The sequence below is a fragment of the Tasmannia lanceolata genome, unplaced genomic scaffold, assembly GCF_043159265.1.
Source record: "Tasmannia lanceolata isolate RefF3 unplaced genomic scaffold, GAP_Taslan_0.1 ptg000013l, whole genome shotgun sequence".
In the NCBI taxonomy this organism is placed as follows: Eukaryota; Viridiplantae; Streptophyta; class Magnoliopsida; order Canellales; family Winteraceae; genus Tasmannia; species Tasmannia lanceolata.
This window is the reverse complement of record NW_027518690.1, coordinates 22503471-22510880: the sequence shown is the minus strand read 5'-3', so window position 1 is coordinate 22510880 and position 7410 is coordinate 22503471. Positions and strand designations below refer to the sequence as shown.

Genomic DNA, 7410 nt, shown 5'->3' with positions numbered 1-7410 from the left:
AAATCCTCCATCATGTAGTTACCACGCCTTCTTCTACCTCTTCATACCTCCATGAACATATTGAAGCTATCCCGACATAGTAATGTAGGCTTTGATATGAGATGATGAGGTTGGTTAAGATGGAAGAAGAAAGTAAAATACAATCACACGACCAAGAGGAGAAGGAAAAGGGATCTATGCTCAACCCAATTGATATATTATCAATAATATAAGTATGTCAAAAATCTCTCAACTCCATCTCATAGAACACAATTCATATGATTTTTCCATGGGCTCTCCTCGCAGCATTAACTACAATAATTTTCAATAACACAACTTACTAGATTTAATATAATACAGCATACTAGATACTAGTTAATAAAACACAACTTACTAGACTTTGCTTAATGAAATACAATTTACTAGATACTAGTTAATGAAACGTAACTTACTAGGACTAATAAATAAGGTAGTTGTAGAAAAAGTCTTCTAAGCATTCAATTCAAAACACCTCTTGGTAATAAATCCAAGCCGCCCGGGCATGACATAGCTGCCGACTTGGCACTGGAACAAATGGCCACCTATGTCACACACTGAGTTTTAATCAATAGTTTGTTGAGAAATAAAGGAAAGCAGCTCCTCATCTTGCTCGAATTTGATCATCTCTTCCTCTGCCAAACACACCCAAGCTTCTACTCCATCACCAGATCTTGTCCCAATCAAATGAGCGACATTCTTAACGTAAATATTGCAGCTACTTACCCAAATGGGCTGCCCCCAACCAAAATCCACTTCATAGAATGGGAATCCCAACCAACTAGTGAACATGAAAATATCTATACCATTTTCAGAGTATGTCTCAGATAAAGCCTGCATAGATTTATGAGCAGTTGCAGCCCCATCAGGTCCCTGCAGTTCTCTGATGAAATTACTGTCTACTTTCCTAATTGCATCTCTCACCATCCCCTCTAACAAGTTGGGTTGTATGTACTTTCCATTCCAATCTCCTTCCATTACTGCCCCTGATGTCGTTGCAGCCACATAAATATTCCCGAAGGAATATCCAGGCAATGGTGGGTTCATTTTTGAACGTAAGCTCACTGCCTCTATAGCAGCAAAAGCTCTTTTCAAACCCTTCTCCCCTCGAGCCCTTATAGCACACCGCCAAAGTAGTGCTGAAATTGCCTCAATACGCGTGGGGGTGAAGTGGTGAATGCCATTGGCTCGAGTTTTGAGTGCAGCTACGCTGGATTTGGAGAACAAAAACCTCTTAGTCACTATCTTCTCTTCTGGTTTTACTAGGGTAAGTACTGGCCTCGATACTTTTCTTGGTGGGAAGAGCGAGACTGAGTCGAAACAGGGACCAAAGGCTTCACTCAACCCACGTGTCGTGGCACTCCAACTGTTAACAAATGTTCCCAATGTGGCAGCATCGGCTATTTTATGTAGGATTCCTGCACCAATTGCCATTCCCCCACAGTCAAAGAGGTTGGATTGGATAGTTAGAAGCACATTCCTGCCTGATCTAGTGCGATATGTATCGCAAGGGAGAAGCTGATTTAGTACTTCTACATCAGATTGTTTGAGAAGGTCTGAGAGCCGGCCATGGACTCGAGCTTCTGAGAACTCAACTCCCTCGTCGTTGCAGTCTATTGTGTCATCTTCTTTAATCCTTCCAGCTAATGGGTAGAAGCGGACTAAGGTCTCCGATAGAGATTTCTTTAGATGGTGAAGTTTTGAGACTTTGTTGGGGGAGTAGTACAGAATGAGAAGCACGAATGTTGGAGGAGAGACCTGGTCTAGTAAGGAGAGTTTGAAGCTACGAAGATGATGTGGTGTTGGAGATGATGGTTTAATAGTCTCTGTGGAGATTATTTCGACCTTCAACATCTTTTCCTCCATATGTTGGCGAACAACAAGAAAAAAAAGAAGCTTTCAGAGGTTTTGGGGTTATGGGGTTTCTCTATCCATGCACAAGGGCTTTGCGTTGCTTCTTATACTAGCTCCAAAACCCATTCATTCTTTTTTTTAATAAATCTGATATTGACCACCAATATGTTGTGGGGGAAATTTGTCACGTGTTCCAGAATTTTGAATGGAATAAGTGTTCTAGAAGTCATAAGATGGATTTGAAAAACATGGGATGGCAATGAAGTTCCAGGACAAAAATTATGTCTATATCAGTAACTTGGGTTGCAAGCTCAAATTTTTCTCAAGTACCTATTTGCAGGAAACAAATTGAATGTTCAGAATTGTCTGATCCAATTGATTTTTATGCTCTTCTATTGATCTATTGTCTTCAAAATTTGAAAATTATGGGATTGATCCAGTTAGATTTCACCACGTAAAAGTTCACCATTTGCAGGAAATTAATTAAGGCACTGTTTGTTTAAGATTATGACAGTACCAGTTGTGAGTGCTATACCCATTATTGGACTCAAATCTCAATGTAATTTGAGTCCAATAGTAGGTTTGGCACTCACAATTGGTTGTCATAATCTTAAACGAACAAGGCCTAAATAGTGAGAATTGTCCGATCCAAATGATTATTAGGCTATCCTACAGGTCTATTGTCTTCGAGATAAAAAAAATTATGGGATGGCATGGCTGTTAAATTTCACCGCGAAAAAGTTATAATTAGTCGTTAAGTTCTAATCAGTTAATAACTTGGGCTACACCTCAGATGTTTCTCAATTACCCATTTGCAGGAAACAAATCAAATGGTCAAAAATGTCTGATCCAAGTGATTATTACGCTGTTCTATTGGTCTATGGTCTTCAAAAATGGCCATGAAATTTCACAACAAAAAAAGTTCTTATCAGTCAATAATGTCAGCCGCAGCTTAGATTTTTCTCAATTAGGCTTGTGCAAGAAACTGATTAAAAAGTCAGAAATGTTGTGATTTTAAGGTTATTCTAAAGCTTCAAGATTTGGAAAATGAGGTATGGCATCTCAGAGTTAATTTTTTCAACGACCCATCTGGAAGAAGCAGATCAAATGGTAAGCAATGTCTTGAGTTTTAGGCTATTCAATCGTTCTACATTCTTCAAATATAACTTAAAAAAAATTCTGTCGTTTGCTGAAAATTTGGGCAGATGCCATTGACAAAAAATCACTTTGATTCAACAAGGCTTGAACGTTGGCTGCTGCTCGAAATGCTCTTTTTTTGAATTTCGTTCCCAACTATTACACGACTCTTCAGTTTCATTGAACCACTTCTAAAAGAATGTATGCTCGAAATGCAGTTTTTTGAATTTCGTTCCCAAATATTACACGACTCTTCAGTTTCATTGAACCAGTTCTAAAAGAATGTATGTTCGAAATGCTCTTTTTTTGAATTTCGATCCCCACTATTACACGACTCTTCAGTTTCATTGAACCACTTCTAGAAGAATGTAAAGAACTAGGCAGATGAAAGGTTTGTCAAACAAAAACCAACTTAAATATCTAGGGGTGCAACTTGAGTTGGGTTGAGCTTTTGCTGAAAATTGAACTAGAATCAACCCGAACCCGACCCAATTTTAAGGTAAACGATCAACCTGAGTTGCACCCCTATTAAAATAACTGAGCTCTCAATTTTATGTAATTAGTGGAATTTGAAAATGCTAGTTTTCTTAAGCCCTACATGTTAATTAATAAATTAAGGGATTTGCTAGGGAATTTTGCCGAAAGCCACCGCGGCTGACTTTTGCATGAGAGAACAGCCACTGCGTATGAATTAAATGAATAAGACAGAATCTACTGAAAAGTCTGCCTATGTATGATATGGCAACCGGGAATAAGACCCATGGGAAAACCCAGCAACCAGAACACCTTTTTTGAAACAGAAGAACGTTGTTGTCACTTTGTGATGTCATAAAAAATAACCGATTTTTTTGTTAGTAACCTGTGATGTCATGGCAGTCATGGCATTACTCTAAAGAAATTATCCTTTTGTATTTCTTAAAGTTTTCCCTCTTGTGCATGGTATAGATTTGAAAATTGGGAAAATTACAGTTACACCCCCTCAACTTTATGATACACTGAACGATAACCCTATGGGTGCGTTTGGATCGCCGGAATCAAGAATCGGTATCGGTATCACATTCCAATCCAATTCCAATTCCAATTCCCCCCGTCAACGGATAATGATTCCAATTCCAGTGTTTGTGTAAGCACTGGAATTTATCTACGGAATCAATCGTGATTCCCATTCTAGCATTTGGTACTTTGCCGGAATGGAATCAAATTTTCAATACTTATTTCAACCAATAAGACTTGCTTTTCAAATAAAATATAAAACTCTTGGATTTTGTTTCAATAGATAAGTTTCAAATTTTCTATTAAAGCTTGAGAATTTAATGGTGACTTTTCATATTCGTTGAGACTCCAAATTCATGTCTTGGATAAGTGAATGAGTTAGGCTAATGAATCTATTTAATTCATGTCTTGGATATAAAGAGTGAGCAACTCTTCATATTCCATGAACCTTTGGATTACCCATTAATGGTAACTCTTGGATTTGAGTGCTCTCGTTAGTGGTGAATCTAAAATTAAGAAGTTTCAATGTATGTAGAGATACATGCATGACTCTTGGAATTAAGGATTCATGCATGACTCTTCGAATTTTATGATTCCATTAATAGTCATATTGAATGGGTATGCCTCTTCCTTTTTAAAGGAGACCTTTGGCTTGCTATTTGAACTTGAAATCCCAATAGGGAACCCAAGAGGGGAGGGGTGAATTGGGTAATTAAAATTTTTTCCTTAGTTAAGTGGAATATTAAAATCAATTTACTAATTTAAGCAATTTAGATCTAACCCTTGTTAACTAAGCAAGACAATAGAAATAGGGTTTAGATATTACCAACCACCAAATGCAAGGAGAGAAGAAGATGTACACCATAATGAAGACACAAAGATTTATAGTGGTCCGGTCTATCACCTACTCCACTCTTCCAAGTTTGTCTCCTTAGGAACTCCACTAATGGTGAGATTCTACTATAGCCGAATCTCCTAGCCATACAATCACTTTCTCCGCTTCTGAGGGAACAAACCCTCTTTGCACAACGCCTCCGAGGGGATAAACCCTCTTTGCATTGGATTCACCTTTGTTAACGGGCCAAATCGTAGACCCTTGATTACAATGAAGAACTACAATCAAGAACTCGTTTAGCCTCTTGATTAGGCTTGATACAAAGATGATAGCTCACAATCTCTCCAAAAGATAACAAAGATAAAAGCCCTATGGAGACCCTCTTGTTAAATGTGAAATGCACAAATAAAAGCATAGAAGAGGATAAACCTTAGATTTGAAAGTGTACGCTCAAATAGTGGTAAATGATCTTGCAAAAGGTTGTTTAATTGGTCAAAGATGGGGTATATATAGCCCAAGTAATGATATGGCCATTTGGGGGCAAAACCGTAATAAACTGGGTAGAAAATAACTAGCCATTCGAGCCCCAACGAATACTTTTTCAGACGAGGTCGGTCGACAAGGGTGTCGCGGTCGCCAGCCCTTTCAGGCGCTCAATTTTTATTTTGAATTTCTAAACTTCCTCGATCGACCGGGGTGTCGCAGTAGACCGGGGGTGTCGCGATCGCCCGCCGTGAGTAATCTGGACATTTTATTATTGGTCCAGAACCCTATCCGCAGTCACCTGACCCTATGGCGGTCGACCGGCCCAACCATTCTGGATGGCCTATGGATTTCTAGAAGCTCATCCGCGGTCGACCGTGGTGCCTCGGTCGACTGGCCGTCTAAGATTGGGTAGGTGTTGGAGTTCCAGCACGCTTCCCGCGGTCGCCAGGGAGACCCCTGTCGACCGGCCTTGTTTTGAAAACTTGGTTTTACATATTGGAACTTTAGGGCTTTCGGCCATGGTCTTTGAGCTTTTGTCCAAGGTTTTCAAACATATTTTGAGGTGTGTGGATAGTTTCCAAAGATATCAAATTTGTTAAAGAAAACCATTTGAAAACCCTTTTGAAAGTGCAACTACATTTTAATAAGAAGACTCCAACACAATCTATAAAAGGTATAACCTTGAGTCTTCTTGGATTGTCTTGGCTCCTTAGCACTTTCTTGGACATCTTCAACTTGTGAGTGAACTCTTTAACTTGCTTTGGGTCTTGTGACTTCCTCCATTCTTTAAACATCTTCAATGGTACATGAGAAGGTCACCAATGCTAGTTCATCTCCAAACTCCTTTTGGCACTTTGCTAAGCATGCTTGTGGGATCTTTGACTTGAGCTCTTGACTTGAAGATCTTCCAAGGATGATGTCTCCAATGTATATACAAGCTCATTTGGTTTATTGTGCATGTTGTCCGCAAGCCATGTGTTGAATTGTATTGTGCCAGATGTGCTATCTTTGGTTTGACATTTGACATTCCTGTCTAAGGCACAATACTACAAACTAACACATTAGTCCATATAGACTAATCAATTTGGGTTTGCTAGCATCAAACACAACAAGGTAAAGGTGATTAGTTGAACCCTTGGGCTAACAATCTCTCCCTCTTTTATGATGGCAAATCAAATTGATTAGGAGGCAAGAGATATCAAAGAAATAGACAAATAAGCATCAAATGATATAAACAATGAAGCATTGCTCCCCCTCACTATATGCATAAATGTAATATGGCAATGTATAGCTAGAAATGCATATAAAACATGAACTACCTAATCAATTCTAAAATTCTTCCCCTTTTAGCAATAGTAAAAATGGTGGTTTTAACAGTAAAAGTTCAATATATAGTGCCATGATTACTCCCCCTATCTACTTATCATGAGTATGAGATATTTAAAGTAAAACATACATGATAAGAACAATCAAACATAGAGATACATGATGACAGTGTGAAACACTCCTATGTTTGGTATGTGGATGGGCATATGTAAAGGGTGTTAAAATACTTTAAGCTACGTCTATGGCCCGTGAAACTAATGATGATATAATATTTTAAGATCATCTAATGCTTATTATAGAGTTTTAGAAAGTACAGTGCATGACAAGCAGTTTTTTTATATTTGATCGATAAGATTTACATCTAATGGGGCAAATGGATATTGTGAGCATATTATAATACTCCATATAAGTATGCAAATGAGACAATTAGGCTCTCCCCCTAAGTATTTTTCATTGGCCTTTGGTAAAACCTATAAGACAAGGCATGACAATGCAAAATGGCTATAGATATGACTGTGAATGCATAGCCAATGGATCTTATCATGAAGAATGATGTACTTAGCTTCAAAAGCAGATGATAAGAGAGTCAATAGATAGTAAATGAAATAGTTCTTGTAACACAAGATCCTATGAAGGGAATTCTAGAAAATTTTCAAGATAAAGCTCTAGAATAGGATACTTATCATTAGCAGAGATGGTAACATATAAGTCTATCCAAGATAAGTCTAAAGCTTAAGAAATAAATAGCACTAAGGCTCAAGCTA

At 38.2% G+C, this 7410-nt stretch overlaps 1 pseudogene; it reads right to left on the bottom strand.

Annotated features, from left to right (window-relative positions):
* Window positions 1–391: 391 nt before the first annotated feature.
* On the bottom strand, window positions 392–1930 carry LOC143890907 (stemmadenine O-acetyltransferase pseudogene; annotated as a pseudogene).
* Window positions 1931–7410: the final 5480 nt, after the last annotated feature.